The sequence below is a fragment of the Dama dama genome, chromosome 33 (assembly GCF_033118175.1).
Source record: "Dama dama isolate Ldn47 chromosome 33, ASM3311817v1, whole genome shotgun sequence".
Taxonomy (NCBI): Eukaryota; Metazoa; Chordata; class Mammalia; order Artiodactyla; family Cervidae; genus Dama; species Dama dama.
The window spans coordinates 45,411,950-45,431,567 of record NC_083713.1 but is presented as its reverse complement, the minus strand read 5'-3'; the positions used below and the strand labels follow the sequence as shown (position 1 = coordinate 45,431,567).

The 19,618-nt window shown below is 38.0% G+C and overlaps 1 long non-coding RNA gene across 2 annotated transcripts in view; it reads left to right on the top strand.

The window, feature by feature from the left end:
- Positions 1-1,066: 1,066 nt before the first annotated feature.
- Positions 1,067-19,618, top strand: part of LOC133050950 (uncharacterized) — a 40,708-nt gene continuing 22,156 nt past the window's right edge. The window contains exons 1-2 of one of the 2 annotated variants that reach the window (XR_009691740.1): positions 1,067-1,548; positions 4,764-4,926. This is a non-coding gene — a long non-coding RNA (uncharacterized LOC133050950). The remainder of the gene's footprint in view (positions 1,549-4,763; positions 4,927-19,618) is intronic. The other variant, XR_009691741.1, reaches the window with a different exon arrangement.

The window sequence follows — 19,618 nt, the reverse complement described above, 5'->3', positions numbered from 1 at the left end:
AGCCTCCAGGCCCCTCCACCTCTCGCATCCTCACTTAAGGTGTCAGCCACGCTGAAGTCCCCATAGTAGTCTCAATGGGCCAATGAAGAAAAATTGCTTCACATCTAAGCAGACTTAACACTAGAAAGAGGTAAACAAAGGGAACAATATGAATAGGCCTCCAAAGAAATAGAGATGCTGGATGAGATAGAGAACAACTTGAACAAAGCAATGATTAGAACTCAAGTTTTCAAGTAAGGCACAAATTAGACTTCCTAGAAAAAAGTGCCCCCCCCCCCCCCAAACCTCCATGATTTCCAAATAAAAAAATTCAATATGGGACTTATAGAAGAAGATGGCTATTTATATAATCAGGAAAGAATGATACATCTATATTTTTCATTTAAAAAAGTATATACTATATGCCTGGCACAATGCTAAGTGCTGGATATAAATGGCCACAAGGAAATGATTTTTGTCTTCCTGGAGCCAAAAGACTCGAGAATGACAAAAGGGAAGGCCATTCTGAAAAAGTGACACATTAATGAGTGTGATTAAAATTTTAAATAGTATAAAGCTCATAGGAACAAGAAAAGGAAAATGGATGAGATAGTTCATCTCTTTGAAGTTATCTGGCTGAGATGAATTGTAAATATACCACTTACGCTGCCCAATTAAAGAACCAGGGAGTCTTCAAAATTCTACATGGAGAAGTAAAGTGTAAATGATACAGTGAAGGCCATGATACAATTAATGTTATTATGGACAAGGATATGTCATAATAGGAGTATGATCGATTGCAACTAACATTTTTGAACATACATAAATTGCACTGTGCTAAGCGCTACACTTATTGTCTCATTCACTCTCTATAAAGTGTCTTCTATACCTTCCCCATTTGATACATTAAAAACCCAAGGGGCAGGGTTGTTACTCAATTGCCCATTCACAAAACTAGTGAGTAGTTGAATCAGAATTCAAACACAGGTCTTACCTGCCTGTAGTGAATTCTCTTCCATGCCCTGTAAGCCGCTCTTTACAGGAAACTGCCCTCAGCCAAAAGGCCCCTCTTCTTGTCACTTCAGCAGAGCTATAGCTATATAGTAACTCATTTTTAAACCAGGCACCCTCATGCTCTTCTATTCATCTCTGGCCCAAGAACACCTTTCAGATCTTTTAATCACATAATATCTTGCCTAACTTGTTGGTTCTTTTTGTAGATTAAATCAGCAGAAATGAAGAATGAGTAACAGGTGATCAGATCTCTTCCCTAGCTTCCTTTCAAGTAATTGCCAGAACAAACTCTGCGACCAAACTGTGTGAACAAGATAACATCTAGAGGAAGATCACAAGGAGTCAACAAGTCTCCACACAAGTCTGCACAGAAAAGGGGATGGTGATGACTCTGACCCCTATTTCAATGGTTAACTGAGATTACTTCTCTGTTTCTCTTAAAAAGCTTTGATGGCCAAGTGGAATCTCTGGAGGTGGTTTTTGGGGAATGTGGATTCCACCATGTCCTCAGATTGCCAGCATTCTGATCAAAGGCACTTTTCCCTTCTACCATTTGTGAGTATGTAACTTATTTTGTAAGCGGTAAGCAGTGGGAACCAATTCATTGGGTAACATACCCTATTCTCCTCTAACCTGGAGTCTTGAGAATCAAAGATGTGACCATTCTGTGTTTCTGCTGTGGTTCTGGGAGAAGGGTCATCTGATGACAAGTCCTGTTTCTGAATAAAGAAGTATTCCTTGAGCCTACAAAACAATTCATTAAGCAAATTGCTGTAACTTTCCTGAAAATACTGCTTTTGCTCATTCAGTTCTCTTATCTTTAATTCTGGACTCTGAGTCAATTCATTAGTTTCCATTCTATAATGTGATTTGCTAAGTGATCTTGGGCCTCACAACAGACTTTTCTGACAGATGTACTTTCCTTTATCAACCCTTAAGTTGATCTCCTATGAATTTGGTTAATATGAATGATTTTCTCAGCTCCAATCATGACTTTTAAAATGAAATACATTTATATTATATTTTATTTATTTTTTTAATTTTAAAGAAATGAAAGACAGTCCATGAAATGCAGTCCCAGTAGTTATCTATTGGACTTTATTACATATTTATCTATAATAAAGCAGTTATCTTCCACAAGTGGGCACTTTCAGAAGAAATATATAGGGCCTATACATTCAGCACCAGTACTATAAATGTTCTTTTTTTAAAAAACAAACATAATAAAGTAAGTATGCATAAAAACATCAGTGAATTATGTAGACTCCATTGAAAACTACACAATAGAGACACATAAGGCTTATTTGCTATCCTTTCAGCTAAGTTTAAAATTTGCCTTCAAAATTTTGTTCTCTCAGGCCTCATCTAAGTTCTTGCCTCAAGAAGAGGAAAGTTTATAATAAAGCGAGGTTCATATAGTACTCATTAAGGACTTTGTATGTTTGACTCTATTAGATGAATACTATTACTATTTTACAGATCAGGAAATTGAAGTCCAGAAAGAGCAATAGTTTGCCCAAGGTCACACAGCTAACTGGGAGCAAAGTTGAGCTTTAAAACCAGACTGTTAGAGGTTCACCACTATAGTCTTCTTTTCTGCTTTTCATTCTGCCAAAAAAACTCAAACCCTCTGGTTTCTGTCTTCCTGCAGGGAATTCCCTGAATTTTCTCCAGGGAACTTCCCTTTTCCTCTCTCTGTTATTTAGAGCAAGCTCCTAATTCCCCATGCATGCACCTTAATGTCTCATTAAAATATGTCTCTGTGTTAACAGTTCTACATCCAGTTCCCTAAGTAAAATGAACACAAAGGAAGGTTTCTGTTGCATAAAAGGGGCAGTGAGAGATACCAGAATGTGCCACCCAAAATATGCCTCTTTGGAGTATGGGTTATTTTGAACTAAAGGCCATAGAGACCCAACAGACATAGCAGAGGCTCTAAAACTATACATAAGATTAGTAAGTAAGACTTCCATTTGTAGAAATGTCTCTCCCATACAGGAAGAGGAGGACTTTTACCAACTTTTTTATGAATGGAGAAAAGTGAAAGTGAAAGTCACTCAGTCGTGTCCAGCTCTTTGTGAACCCACCGACTATACAGTCCATGGAATTCTCCAGGCCAGAATACTGCAGCAGGTAACCTTTCCCTCTCCAGGGAATCTTCCCAACCCAGGGATTGAACCCAGGTCTCCCACATTGCAGGCACATTCTTTACCAGCTGAGCCACAATGGAAGCCTACGTCATACTTAAACCAGCACAACAGGATTTTCCTGGTGGCGCAATAGATAAGAATCTGCTGCCAACTGCAGATTCAATCCCTGGTCCTGGAAGATTCCGTATGCTGCAGAGGAACGAAGCCCATGCTCAACAAGTACTGAGCCCTTGAGCTGCAACTATCAAGCCCATGTGCAGCAACTACTGAAGCTCATGCACCTAGAACCTGTGCTTTGCAGCAAAAGAAGGAAAGCAAGAAAAAAAAATGTTAAAAAAAAAAATCTGCACGGCAGTTTTTTACTAAACATATTTTTCCTGTCACCTTCCCCAAACTTGCCACTACCACCCAGAAAGCCCCAAATTCTTTTCTTTTGTTGGTATTTAAAGCCAACAGGGTATCTAACCCCAAATTTGGGTGACTCATTGCTGGGTGCTTCCATGTGTACATGTTCATGTTTATGAAATTCTATTGTTTTTCTCTTGTTAATCTAATTTTCAGGGCTTCAGTTGGTAAGATTGGTAGAGGAAGAGATTATTTTCTCCCCTAAGACGAGAGAAGTAAGGTGACACCTCTAGGATCACATAACTGGGCAACTGCCTCTTGCAAGACTAGAAAGAGTGACTCATTCAATTCTATATGCCAAATGGAGCTCACTATCGAGACTGAAGGCTTGGAGCTTTCAGCATTTTCAACTTTGGGGCTCCCTACTCTGAGAGATAGACATTATATTTATAGTTAAAGGGTAGCAGAATGTGTCACCCCAAAATATCACTGTAGGAGTTCACGGCATTCCACACTAAAATATGCCACTTTGGTTTTTTTTATTATTTTGAGCTGTAGGTAGTTGAAAAACCACAAATGCAGGGAGAGAATTTTTCTAACACCCCTTATCTGTCTAAAGACAAAGCCTCCAAAAGGAACTCAATTGTCACAAATCCCCTCCCCAGGAAGAAGTTTCATCAGCCAGCGAAGACAAATATATCACAGGACAGAAGACAAAAAACTGACACCACAGCCAGACTTTGTCACAAACTATCAAACCTCCTATGTATTCTCCTAAGGGTCCACTTGTCTTTCCATCTTTTGTAAAAACCATTTACTGTGCCCTAAGAGCTTCTACACCCCTCTTCTGCTTTTCCTGTTAAGATGGTATTTAATCCTGAATTCTAAAGGCACCTAGGGGAGTGACTCATTTTTCCTGGATATTTCCTATGGATACATGCATATACACGTTAATAAACTTCTATGAGTTTTTCTCTGGCTAATCTTTTACTAACATGTTCTCAGTCAAGAACTCAGAAGGATAGAGGAAAAATTATTTTTCCCTCATACATAATCAGGCTCTTCAGAAAATGTCCAATCAATTTTCTGATATGATAATTAATGGGAAGCAGCTGTCTTTTCCCTTTTATTTAAAAAGTGGGATTTATGGGAATGATATGGGGATTAATATTTATAAAGTGCTTTTTGAAAGGAAGAAGCACTGTGATTTTTCAATAGAGTATAGAGTTATTGGAGAGTGAGATTAATCTATCTCTTGTAAATCTCTTTAACTAGGCAAAATGGATATGACAAAGGACCTGATCAAAAGCACCCCAAAGACATCAAGTGCTGATCAGTGCATACTGTCAGCCTTTCCAGTATTTCAGAAAAGTCTGCAGAGCATTCCTCCTTCTGCCTGCCTCCTCTCAGTGTAACTTATCACCAGTACGTAACCTTGGTAAGGCTTGGGGACAGCTTTAGTTGTTCCACACACATTTAGTTGTTCTTTTCAGCAAGATGTCACATCATAAAAAAATAGGCTTCCTCCCCAAAATAATGTAGGTATTTTTTAACGGAAAGATTTAATGGGTAATAGAGAAGACTGTTTAGATTGCCTATACCACAGTGATACTTAGTAATATCTCTATAATACATCTTTGATCTATTCCCAAATGTTCTTTCTGGCTGACTTATGTTCATGGCCTAATCTCTTCCAGAGCCTCCAAAACCTTAACTGTTTTCTGGAGCCCTTCAGCTCTGTCCACACTTCGTTTCACAAAACAAATCAAAGCTTGCTGGCCAGTCAGCTTTGTGCCCCTAAGCAATCAATTCAGGTTCAGAGATTAATGTTACTCAAGTCTGTCTCTAAAGCTTTAGTCCAGTATTCCAGGAAGCAAATCCTGTACTCTAGGAAGCAAAATAGGAACACTCAAGAAAGGTATATGGGTGAGAGTGTGGGAAGAGAGAGAGAAGCAATTCTGATTTAAAAGAAGCAAGATTTTCTTCTTTCTTCTATGTGCTAACATCTGGAAATGTACTCCCATCTCTAGACTAAGCTGGTACCTAGAATCAATCAATTAAACACAAGATCTCATTTGAGATAAATGATAACATGAGGAAATAAAAAAATCACACGGCCTAAATTTCTTCAGCAGTCAGTGTGTATCAATAGATAGTTTTAATCTAAAATAGACTGTGGGCAGAGTTAAGTTCAAGAAAATTAAAAGTGAATAATAGTTACTGTTTTAAATGATTTAAAAAAAGGGTAGCCAGTAAAATATCATAAATATATTTAAGACATTAGTCTATACAATAATACAACAGAATATTAACACTAGTCTAAGGATTGAAAAACAAAATTTACCAAGTAAATTTGAAGATTGAATTGACTTTATCCAATGATTGATGCAATGATTCTATAGTCAGCAAAAACAAGACTGGGAGCTGACTGGCTCAGATCATGAACTCCTTATTGCCAAATTCAGACTGAAATTGAAGAAAGTATGGAAAACCACTAGACCATTCTGGTATGATCTAAATCAAATCACTTACGATTATATAGTAGAAGTGACGAATAGATTTAAGGGATTAGATCTGATAGACAGAGTACATGAAGAACTAGGGATTGAGGTTTGTGACACTGTACAGGAGGCAGTGATCAAGACCATCCCCAAGATAAAGAAATGCAAAAAGGCAAAATGGTTGACAAGGCCTTACAGATAGCTAAGACAAGAAGAGAAGCTAAAGGCAAGGGAGAAAAGGAAAGATATACTCATTTGAATGCAAAGTTCCAAAGAATAGCAAGGAGAGATAAGAAAGCCTTCCTCAGTGATCAATGCAAAGACACAGAGGAAAACAAGAGAATGGAAAAGACTAGAGATCTCTTCGACAAAATTAGAGATATCAAGGGAACATTTCATGCAAAGATGGGCACAATAAAGGACAGAAATGGTATGGACCTAACAGAAGCAGGAGATATTAAGAAGAGGTGGCAAGAAGACACAGAAGAAGTATACAAAAAGATCTTCACAACCCAGATAACCATGATGGTGTGATCACTCACCTAGAGCCAGATAACCTGGAATGCAAAGTCAAGTGGGCCTCAGGAAGCATCGCTATGAACAAAGCTAGTAGACGTGATGGAATTCCAGTTGAGCTATTTCAAATCCTAAACGATGATGCTGTGAAAGTGCTGCACTCAATATGTCAGCAAATTTGGAAAACTCAGCAGTGGCCACAGGACTGGAAAAGGTCAGTTTTCATCCCAATCCTAAAGAAAGGCAATGCCAAAGAATATTCAAACTACCACACAAGTACACTCATCTCACACACTAGCAAAGTAATGCTCAAAATTCTCCAAGCCAGGCTTCAACAGTACGTGGGCCATGAACTTCCAGATGTTCAAGCTGGTTTTAGAAAAGGCAGAGGAACCAGAGATCAAATTGCCAATATCCGCTGGATCATTGAAAAAGCAAGAGAGTTCCAGAGAAACATCTATTTCTGCTTTATTGACTATGGCAAAGCCTTTGACTGTGTCACAGCAAACTCTGGAAAATTCTTCAAGAGATGTGAATACCAGACCACCTGACCTGCCTCCTGAGAAATCTGTATGTAGGTCAAGAAACAACAGTTAGAACTGGACATGGAACAACAGACTGGTTCCAAATTGGGAAAGGAGTATGTCAAGGCTGTATATTGTCACTTGCTTATTTAACTTATATGCGGAGTACATCATGTGAAATGCCAGGCTGATGGAGCACAAGCTGAAATCAAGATGGCAAGGATGAATGTCAATAACCTCAGATAGGCAGATGACACCACCCTTATGGCAGAAAGTGAAGAAGAACTAAAGAGCCTCTTGATGAAAGTGAAAGAGGAGAGTGAAAAAGTTGGCTTAAAACTCAACATTCAGAAAACTAAGATCATGGCATCTGGTCCCATCACTTCATGACAAATAGATGGGGAAACAATGGAAACAGTGAGATACTTTGTTTTGGGGGGCTCCCAAATCACTGCAGATGGTGACTGCAGCCATGAAATTAAAAGACGCTTGCTCCTTGGAAGAAATGCTATGACCAATCTAGACAGCATATTAAAAAGCAGAGATATTACTTTGCCAACAAAGTTCCTTCTAGTCAAAGCTATGGTTTTTCCAGTAGTCATGTATGGATGAGAGCTGGACTCTAAAGAAAGCTGAGCACTGAAGAATTGATGCTTTTGAACTGTGGTGTTGGAGAAGACTCTTGAGAGTCCTTTGGACTGCAAGCAGATCCAACCAGTCAATCCTTAAGGAAATCAGTCCTGATATTCATTGGAAGGACTGATGCTGAAGCTGAAACTCCAATACTTTGGCCACCTGATGTGAAGAGCTAACTCATTGAAAAAGACTCTGATGCTGGGAAAGATTGAAGGCAGGAGGAGAGGGGGACGACAGAAGATGAGATGTTTGGATCGCATCACTGACTTGATGGACATGAGTTTGAGTGAGCTTCGGGAGTTGGTGATGGACACGGAAGCCTGGTGTGCTGAAGTCCATGGGGTTGCAAAGAGTTGGACATGACTGAGTGACTGAACTGAGCTGAATGATTCATAAGTTAGACAAGCAGAGAAGAACCCCAAGGAACTGTACAGTAGGCTCTTACAGTTAGAAAGGAAAAAGAACAGATTGTTTCAAAGCAAGGTCATCTTCCTCTAGGGATGAAAGGAACTATCAAATGGATTACCTCACTAGTGCTGGTACCTCACTAGGAAATTCCTGACTGACTGGTTAAGATTACATCCTTGATGGAGGTTGAAACTGTAATAGGTTAGGTATTAAGTCTTGGTTTGGTGGCATGGGTTTAGCACAAGTGACTCCATCTTGAGTCTATTGTCTCTTTTTTAACAATTCCCCTCTTTTGATCAGACTCTCAGCTTAACTGAGAGACCTGACCATAATTTAAGGTGCTAGTGCTCTGATGTTCTTATAAGTTTTGTTGATCCTTCTTGTGGTATTCACAGGTCGTGATGCTTTTTTGCTTAACGTATATGATATTTTCAGGCCACAACTTCAGATTCACAGTGTTTTTTTTTTTTTTTTTTAAAGTCAGTCATTCTCTTTGTTCCTTTTCTGACATTCCAGTCTTAGGGAGATCATTTGCTTGGTGGTTTATGGCTGCAAATTTGCATTTAAAGCCTTTCAGACAATACAGTGCATCAGGGAGACCATTATGATTATTGTAAGTGGGATAAATCCCAGTGCTTGGAGTGCACCTAGAAACCATGGTCCCCAAGACCCAAACTAATTAGAGTCAAGTAAGTCAAAGAAACACCCTGCTGAAGGGGTCTTTGTAAGCCAAGCTGAGTGATTTTATATAACTGAGTTTCAGCTTCTCCAGAGGAGTTAATTAGGTGCAGCAGGATGTTGGTCAGAGCATAGACACCTTGCTAAAAGATAATCACAGGCTGTCCTGTTATCAAGAACAACTTTGGGCAGAGAATCTAAGGATTTTTGTTGAGCAGCTATTGCTTTGACAGCAAATTCCACTGAAATTCCTAATTTCAAGAATTAGGAAGAGGCTTCTCATGATGGCCTCATTCACATTTACTTCTAATCAGGAAAGTAGGGCCCCTGCCAAAAGAAGAAAATCAGAAACCACCAGATAATGCCTGTTGAATCTGTGGCTCAGGACTAGAAAGCTGATAGTCATGGAGACCAGTAAAAGTTTAAGGATTTGTAGACCACACAGGCAGTTTTATTTTGGTTACTTTTGCCTTGTGTTCCTTTCTTTGCATAGAGGGCAGATGTAAAGTTAACCAAGTTTGTGATTATTCATCAGAGAAAAGGAAATAGGCCAGGGGTTCTCTACCATCTTGGACAGATCAGAATTTTTGATGACAAATCTAGCAGTCTGATAATTTACCCCCCTTAGCAATGGCCTGGGAGATATGGGTGGTGGCATTACCTTTCCAGGCCAATGCCAGAGTAAAGGAAAGAAAGAGAAGATGACAGGGTTTCATGTTTAGTTACAGTATAAAATCGTTTTTTTTTCCCAAGTATTTATAATTTGGCTGCACTGGGTCTTAGTTGGGACCTTTAGGTGTGGCACATGGGATATTTAGTTGTAGCATTCAAACTCTTAGTTGTAGCATGTTGGATCTAGTTCCTTGACCAAGGATCAAACATGGGCCACCAGGATTGGGAGCGTGGGGTCTTAGCCACTGGGACACCAGGGAAGTCCCACAGTATGAAGTCTTGATCTGGTATCATGGGAGGAACCAGTCCCCCTCAGTCTTGATGTTGGCTACTTCTCTTTCTAGTCTATTTGATTTAGAGGGCTCCAAAATTTGCTTAGGGCCAGACTGCAGGTATAGCCTTCTTCTGAGGTTCAAGTCCCTGAAGTCTGGCTGTCATCTGGGTAGTGAGGAGACTTATTATGGTCCCCTACAAGGAGATTCAAGGGCAGACTTTGTTCTCAGTGATCCCAAGGAAAAAAGGGTGAGAAAATTGGAAATGTTAGTTTGGAGACTCATATTTGAGGAAACTAGAATGTGGGATCCAGTCCAATTTACAAGTATATAGCAAAACTTCAAAACAGGATTAGAATTTAATATCTACAAAGGTGCAAACTTAATTTTTCTTTCTACAATTATCCCCATTTCTTTTTTTCAAGGATAATCACAGTAAATATAATTTGTTTTTGTTACACTTGGCCTGATTATTTACGTAAGTGCTGCAAAATAGTGATTAACCATATAAACTTTAAGACGGCATAGCTGAAACCTGGTAAGCAAGGGACCAGGTCTGTTTTTCCAAGGGGCTATTTTGGCTCTGTAAAGTCAATCTTCATTTCTTTAAACTGTCATATCTAAGTCTATGCACATCGCTCTCAAATATGCCATTCCAGTCAAAGTCTTGGGAATACGGCCAATGTTTTTAATTGTGTCCTGTTACAAGGAGAACAGATTCTTATTAAGCTTATGCAAATAACTAACTGTATTGCCATGAAAAGAATATTTAAGAGTTTCCAAAGTCTTGAGGGATCAGGTAGGGAGAAAAAAATATTTCATCTTTGTTTATAAATATTGTTGTTGTTTGTTTGTTATTTAGTCACTAAGTCATGTCCCATTCTTCGTGACCTCATGGACTATAAACCACCAGACTCCTCTGTCCATGGGATCTCCCAGTCAAGAATACTGGAGAATGTTGCCATTTCCTCCTACAAGGGATCTTCCCAACCCAGGGATAGAATACATGTCTTCTGTGTTTCCTGCATTGCCAGCAGATTCTTTACCCACTGAGCCATCAGGGAAGCCCAAAATGAAAGTAATGGTCGCTCAGTTGTGTCTGACTCTGTGACCCATGGACTGTAGCCCACCAGGCTCCTCTGTCCATGGGATTTCCCAGGCAAGAATACTAAACTGGGTAGCCATTCCCTTCTCCAGGAGATCTTCCTGACCCAGGAATCGAACCCGGGTTCGAATCTCCTGCACTGCAGGCAGCTTCTTTACCTTCTGAGCCACCAGTGAAGCCCCTATGTAAAGGTATACTCAATCAAATTCTTGCATGTTATATATAGCTTAAGAAAAATATTCCTTTAAATTTGGAAAAACAAAACATTAAGTAACTAGCTATGTTGCAAACAAAAAATCATAAAAAATAGAGCTATTCTCTTCACTTCATTTAGTCCCATATAGTTAATACTTTTGCTTGAATCTGGTTTTTCCATTAGTTCTTTATGAAAAATTTTATTGTATAGTTGATTTACAATATTGGGTTAGTTTCAGATGTACAGCAAAGTGATTCAGTTATATATATATATATGTGTGTGTGTGTGTGTGTGTGTGTGTGTATACACACACACATATTCGTTGTTTTTAGATTCTTTTCTCATATAGGTTATCACAGAATATTGGATAAGAATATTCCCTGTGCTATACAGTAGGACCTTGTTAGATGTCTGCCTTATATGTAGTTGAGTGTGGATGCTCATTCCAAGCACCTGACTTATGCCTCCCAGTGTTTATCCTTTGGTAACCATACATTGTTTCCAATATCTGCAAGTCTGTTTCTGTTTTGTAAATAAGTTCATTTGTACCATTTTTTAAGAAAATTAGATTCCACATATGAGAGAGATTGTATGATGTTTGTCTTTCTCTGATTTCACTTAGTATGATAATCTCCAGGCCCATCCATGTTGCTGCAAATGGCATTATTTCATTCTTTTCAATGGCTGACATTTCACTGTGCCACATCTTCTTTATCCATTCCTCTGTTGATGGACATTTGTGTTGCTTCTGTGTATCGGCTATTGTAAATACTGCAATAAGCATTTGAGTGCATGTATCCTTTCAAATTATGGCTTTCTCTGGATATGTGTCCAGGAGTGGGATTGCTGGATCATACAGTAGCTCTAGTTTTAGCTTTTTAAGGAATCGCCATACTGTTGTCCACAGTGGTTGTACCAAGTGTAGGGGGGTACCCTTTACTCCACAACCTCTCCAGCACTTTTTTGTCTTTTTTTGATGATGGCCATTCTGACCTGTATGAGGTGATACCTCACTGTAGCCTCAATTTGCATTTCTCTGATAATTAGTGATCTTTTCATCTTTCCATGATGCTCTTTAGCCATCTGTATGCCTTCTCTGGAGAAATGTCCATTTAGATATTCTGCCCATTTTTTGATTTTTTAAAAAAATTTTACATAAAATATACGAGCTGTTTGTATATTTTGGAGATTAAACCTTTGTTGGTCACTTTATTTGCAAATATTTTCTCCCATTCTGTGGGTTGTCTTTTCATTTTGTTGATGGTTTCCTTTGCTATGCAGAAGCTTTTAAGTTTAATTAGATTCTACTTGTCTATTTTTGTTTTTATTTTCATTACTCTAGGAGGTGGATCCAAAAAGATATTGCTGCAATTTATATCAGAGAGTGTTCTGCTATGTTTTCCCCTAAGAGTTGTATAGTGTCTGGCCTTACATTTAAATCTTTGATCCATTTTGAGTTTATTTTTCTATAAAATGTTACAGAATACTCTCATTTCATTCTTTTACATGTAGTTGTCCAGTTTTCTCAGCACCACTTATTGAAGAGACTGTCTTTTCTCCATTATTTATTCTTGCCTCCTTTGTGGTAGATGACTTGACCACAGGTGTGTGGGTTTATTTCTGGGTTTTCTATCCTGTCCCATTGATCTATATTTCTGTCTTTGTGCCAGTACCTTTTTGTTTTGATTACTGTAGCTTTGTAGTTAAAATTCTTACACTATTCAGTTCTGTGGTCTTAAAATTACCAGAGATCTGTACTTGTTAAAGTCTTTTTCATGAATCTCCTCACAGATGACATAATTTTGCAGAAATACTCTTGCAAAGCATTAGAGTAAAACAATAACTCTATGAAAGTGACATAAGCTATAAGATGCCCATTATTAAAGATCTGATGAGAGTTCATTAAATAATGGAGTGAGCAAGGAAATCTGCTTATTTCTGTGAAATTTTAAGATAATAACTAGAATTATGACTGACAGCATTTTTCCAGGACATATCAGATTTCCAGGAATTTTACGCAATTTTTCTGGAACACATAAAACCTATATCAAATACAAACAACATAAAGAAGGCTTAGCATTACTTCTTATTTGACAATGCTTTCCGTGTAATTTAAGATGTCAAGTAAGCCTAATTAGTTTAATATCTCTTTTTTTATTAGAAGAGAAACAAATCTTTTGAGATACTCTGGGGACCCTCTGGAAAATCTCACATAGTTCAAAGTTGAATTCATTTAGAATTTGATTTTTGGAAAGTTTGTTAAAAAATATCAAAGTTGTTTTAAAACAACTAAAACACTTTGCCAGATAAACACAGAAAGTTAAATAGTTTTTTTTTTTTTAAGTATATGCTTTTATTTTTTTATTTTTATTTTTATTTTATTTTTTTTTATTTTTTCAGTGGGTTTTGTCATACATTGACATGAATCAGCAATAGATTTACACGTATTCCCCATCCCGATCCCCCTTCCCACCTCCCTCTCCACCCGATTCCTCTGGGTCTTCCCAGTGCACCAGGCCGGAGCACTTGTCTCATGCATCCAGCCTGGGCTGGTGGTCTGTTTCACCATAGATAATATACATGCTGTTCTTTCGCAACATCCCACCCTCACCTTCTCCCACAGAGTTCAAAAGTCTGTTCTGTACTTCTGTGTCTCTTTTTCTGTTTTGCATATAGGGTTATCGTTACCATCTTTCTAAATTCCATATATATGTGTTAGTATGCTGTAATGTTCTTTATCTTTCTGGCTTACTTCACTCTGTATAAGGGGCTCCAGCTTCATCCATCTCATTAGGACTGGTTCAAATGAATTCTTTGTAATGGCTGAGTAATATTCCATGGTGTATATGTACCACAGCTTCCTTATCCATTCATCTGCTGATGGGCATCTAGGTTGCTTCCATGTCCTGGCTATTATAAACAGTGCTGCGATGAACATTGGGGTGCACGTGTCTCTTTCAGATCTGGTTTCCTCAGTGTGTATGCCCAGAAGTGGGATTGCTGGGTCATATGGCAGTTCTATTTCCAGTTTTTAAGAAATCGCCACACTGTTCTCCATAGCGGCTGTACTAGTTTGCATTCCCAACAGGGTAAGAGGGTTCCCTTTTCTCCACACCCTCTCCAGCATTTATTGCTTGTAGACTTTTGGATAGCAGCCATCCTGACTGGCGTGTAATGGTACCTCATTGTGGTTTTTATTTGCATGTGTCTGATAATGAGTGATGTTGAGCATCTTTTCATGTGTTTGTTAGCCATCTGTATGTCTTCTTTGGAGAAATGTCTGTTTAGTTCTTTGCCCCATTTTTTGATTGGGTCATTTATTTTTCTGGAATTGAGCTTCAAGAGTTGCTTGTATATTTTTGAGATTAATCCTTTGTCTGTTTCTTCATTTGCTATTATTTTCTCCCAATCTGAGGGCTGTCTTTTCACCTTACTTATAGTTTCCTTTGTAGTGCAAAAGCTTTTAAGTTTCATTAGGTCCCATTTGTTTAGTTTTGCTTTTATTTCCAATATTCTGGGAGGTGGGTCATAGAGGATCTTGCTGTGGTTTATGTCGGAGAGTGTTTTGCCTATGTTCTCCTCTAGGAGTTTTATAGTTTCTGGTCTTACATTTAGATCTTTAATCCATTTTGAGTTTATTTTTGTGTATGGTGTTAGAAAGTGTTCTAGTTTCATTCTTTTACAAGTGGTTGACCAGCTTTCCCAGCACCACTTGTTAAAGAGGTTGTCTTTTTTCCATTGTATATCCTTGCCTCCTTTGTCAAAGATAAGGTGTCCATAAGTTCGTGGATTCATCTCTGGGCTTTCTATTCTGTTCCATTGATCTATATTTCTGTCTTTGTGCCAGTACCATACTGTCTTGATGACTGTGGCTTTGTAGTATAGTCTGAAGTCAGGCAGGTTGATTCCTCCAGCTCCATTCTTCTTTCTCAAGATTACTTTGGCTATTCGAGGTTTTTTGTATTTCCATACAAACTGTGAAATTATTTGTTCTAGTTCTGTGAAAAATACCGTTGGTAGCTTGATAGGGATTGCATTGAATCTATAGATTGCTTTGGGTAGAATAGCCATTTTGACAATATTGATTCTTCCAATCCATGAGCATGGTATGTTTCTCCATCTATTTGTGTCCTCTTTGATTTCTTTCATCAGTGTTTTATAGTTTTCTATGTATAGGTCTTTTGTTTCTTTAGGTAGATATACTCCTAAGTATTTTATTCTTTTTGTTGCAATGGTGAATGGTATTGTTTCCTTAGTTTCTCTTTCTGTTTTTTCATTGTTAGTATATAGTAATGCAAGGGATTTTTGTGTGTTAATTTTATATCCTGCAACTTTACTATATTCGTTGATTAGCTCTAGCAATTTTCTGGAAGAGTCTTTAGGGTTTTCTATGTAGAGGATCATGTCATCTGCAAACAGCGAGAGTTTCACTTCTTCTTTTCCTATCTGGATTCCTTTTACTTCTTTTTCTGCTATGATTGCTGTGGCCAAAACTTCCAACACTATGTTGAATAGTAGTGGTGAGAGTGGGCACCCTTGTCTTGTTCCTGATTTCAGGGGAAATGCTTTCAATTTTTCACCATTGAGGGAGATACTTGCTGTGGGTTTGTCATATATAGCTTTTATTATGTTGAGGTATGTTCCTTCTATTCCTGCTTTCTGGAGAGTTTTAATCATGAATGGGTGTTGAGTTTTGTCAAAGGCTTTCTCTGCATCTATTGAGATAATCATATGGTTTTTATCTTTCAATTTGTTAATGTGGTGTATTACATTGATTGATTTGTGGATATTAAAGAATCCTTGCATTCCTGGGATAAAGCCCACTTGGTCGTAGTGTATGATTTTTTTAATATGTTGTTGGATTTTTTTTGCTAGAATTTTGTTAAGGATTTTTGCATCTATGTTCATCAGTGATATTGGCCTGTAGTTTTCTTTTTTTGTGGCATCTTTGTCTGGTTTTGGAATTAGGGTGATGGTGGCCTCATAGAATGAGTTTGGAAGTTTACCTTCCTCTGCAATTTTCTGGAAGAGTTTGAGTAAGATAGGTGTTAGCTCTTCTCTAAATTTTTGGTAGAATTCAGCTGTGAAGCCATCTGGTCCTGGGCTTTTGTTTGCTGGAAGATTTTTGATGACAGTTTCGATTTCCTTGCTTGTGATGGGTCTGTTAAGATCTTCTATTTCTTCCTGGTTCAGTTTTGGAAAGTTATACTTTTCTAAGAATTTGTCCATTTCATCCAAGTTGTCCATTTTATTGGCATAGAGCTGCTGGTAGTAGTCTCTTATGATCCTTTGTATTTCAGTGTTGTCTGTTGTGATCTCTCCATTTTCATTTCTAATTTTGTTAATTTGGTTCTTCTCTCTTTGCTTCTTAATGAGTCTTGCTAATGGTTTGTCAATTTTGTTTATTTTTTCAAAAAACCAGCTTTTAGCTTTGTTGATTTTTGCTATGGTCTCTTTAGTTTCTTTTGCATTTATTTCTGCCCTAATTTTTAAGATATCTTTCCTTCTGCTAACCCTGGGGTTCTTCATTTCTTCCTTCTCTAATTGCTTTAGGTGTAGAGTTAGGTTATTTATTTGGCTTTTTTCTTGTTTCTTGATGTAAGCCTGTAATGCTATGAACCTTCCCCTTAGCACTGCTTTTACAGTATCCCATAGGTTTTGGGTTGTTGTGTTTTCATTTTCATTCATTTCTGTGCATATTTTGATTTCTTTTTTGATTTCTTCTATGATTTGTTGGTTATTCAGAAGCGTGTTATTTAGCCTCCATATGTTTGAATTTTTAACAATTTTTTTTCCTGTAATTGAGATCTAATCTTACTGCACTGTGGTCAGAAAAGATGACTGGAATGATTTCAATTTTTTTGAATTTTCCAAGACCAGATTTATGGCCCAGGATGTGATCTATTCTGGAGAAGGTTCCGTGTGCACTTGAGAAAAAGGTGAAGTTGATTGTTTTGGGGTGAAATGTCCTATAGATATCAGTTAGGTCTAGCTGGTCCATTGTGTCATTTAAGGTTTGTGTTTCCTTGTTAATTTTCTGTTTAGTTGATCTATCCATAGTTGTGAGTGGGGTATTAAAGTCTCCCACTATTATTGTGTTACTATTAATTTCCTCTTTCATACTCGTTAGCGTTTGCCGTACATATTGCGGTGCTCCTATGTTGGGTGCATATATATTTATAATTGTTATATCTTCTTCTTGCATTAATCCTTTGATCATTATGTAGTGTCGTCCTTTGTCTCTTTTCACATCCTTTATTTGAAAGTCTATTTTATCTGATATGAGTATTGCGACTCCTGCTTTCTTTTGGTCTCCGTTTGCGTGAAATATTTTTTTCCAGCCCTTCACTTTTAGTCTGTATGTGTCTCTTGCTTTGAGGTGGGTCTCTTGTAGACAGCATATATAGGGGTCTTGTTTTTGTATCCATTCAGCCAATCTTTGTCTTTTGGTTGGGGCATTCAACCCGTTTACATTTAAGGTAATTATTGATAGGTGTGGTCCCGTTGCCATTGACTTTGTTGTTTTGGGTTCATGTTTATAAAACCTTTCTGCATTTCCTATCTAGAGAAGATCCTTTAGCATTTGTTGAAGAGCTGGTTTGGTGGTGCTGAATTCTCTCAGCTTTTGCTTGTCTGTAAAGCTTTTGAATTCTCCTTCATATCTGAATGAGATCCTTGCTGGATACAGTAATCTAGATTGTAGGTTATTCTCTTTCATTACTTTCAGTACGTCCTGCCATTCCCTTCTGGCCTGGAGGGTTTCTATTGATAGATCAGCTGTTATCCTTATGGGAATCCCTTTGTGTGTTATTTGTTGTTTCTCCCTTGCTGCTTTTAATATTTGTTCTTTGTGTTTGATATTTGTTAATTTGATTAATATGTGTCTTGGGGTGTTTCGCCTTGGGTTTATCCTGTTTGGGACTCTCTGGGTTTCTTGGACTTGGGTGGCTGTTTTCCTTCCCCATTTTAGGGAAGTTTTCAGCTATTATCTCCTCGAGTATCTTCTCATGGCCTTTCTTTTTGTCTTCTTCTTCTGGGACTCCTATGATTCGAATGTTGGGGCATTTCACATTGTCCCAGAGGTCCCTGAGGTTGTCCTCATTTCTTTTGATCCTTTTTTCTTTTTTCCTCTCTGCTTCATTTATTTCCACCCTTTTATCTTCTACCTCACTTATCCTATCTTCTGTCTCCGTTATTCTACTCTTGGTTCCCTCCAGAGTGTTTTTGATCTCATTCATTGCATTATTCATTTTTAATTGACTCTTTTTTATTTCTTCTAGGTCTTCATTAAACATTTCTTGCATCTTTTCAATCTTTGTCTCCAGGCTATTTATCTGTAACTCCATTTTGTTTTCAAGATTTTGGATCATTTTTATTATCATTATTCTAAATTCTTTTTCAGGTAGATTCCCTATCTCCTCCTCTTTTGTTTGACTTGGTGGGCATTTTTCATGTTCCTTTACCTGTTGGGTATTTCTCTGCCTTTTCATCTTGTTTAGATTGCTGTATCTGGAGTGGGCTTTCTGTATTCTGGAGGTCTGTTGTTCCTTTTTATTGCGGAGGTTTTACCCAGTGGGTGGGGTTAGACGATTGGCTTGTCAAGGTTTCCTGGTTAGGAAAGTTTGCGTCGGTGTTCTGGTGCGTGGAACTTGATTTCTTCTCTCTGGAGAGCAATGGAGTGCTCAGTAATGAGTTTTGAGATGGGTCTATGTGTTAGGTGTCACCTTGGGCAGCCTGTATGTTGACATTTAGGGCTATGTTCCTGCGTTGCTGGAGAATTTGCTTGGTGTGTCTTGCTCTAAAACTTATTGGCTCTTGGGTGGTGGTTGGTTTCAGTGTAGGTATGGAGGCTTTTGGACGGTCACTTATTACTTAAAGTTCCATGTAGTCAGGAGTTTTCTGGTGTTCTCAGGTTTTGGGCTTAAGTCTCCTGCCTCTGGATTTTAGTTTTATTCTTCCTGTAGTCTCAGGACTTCTCCAACTATACAGCCCTGATAATAAAACTTCTAGGATAATGGCGAAAAGATTCTCCCCCGTTAGGGACACCCAGAGAGGTTCACAGAGTTACATGAAGAAGAGGAGAGGGAGGAGGGAGATAGTGTTGAGCAGGAGGAGAAAAAGGGGGACTCAAGAGGGGAGAGATAGATCTACGCAGTTGTCTGTTCCCAGAGTGTCCTCCGTTGCCCAGACACCCACCAAGATTCACAGAATTGGATTGGGAAGAAAAGGGGAAAGGAAGAAATAGAGGTGTTCTGAGGTAGAAAACAGAGAGTCAAGACTGGGAGAGAATAATCAACACACTCCTGAATAAAAATGGGAACTGAATATTGGATTCTTAAATATTCACAATTTATATCATATATTGAAAAACAAAAATTAAAAATCTAGAGATTAAACTCTTAAAAATACTATATTAAAAACAAAAACCAAAACACACACACAAAAAATTTTAAAAATATATATGAAGTTCAGTTTAAAAAATAGGGCTTCTTTTTTTTTTTTGGTAAGGTTATAGTGTATTGAAAATGAAAATTAAGGAGTAGTAGAGGAGTACTAGAGGACTTGAAAAGTAATGAGGAAAAGAAAAATAGAAAATATAAGAGAAAAAGGAGAAAAAAAGAG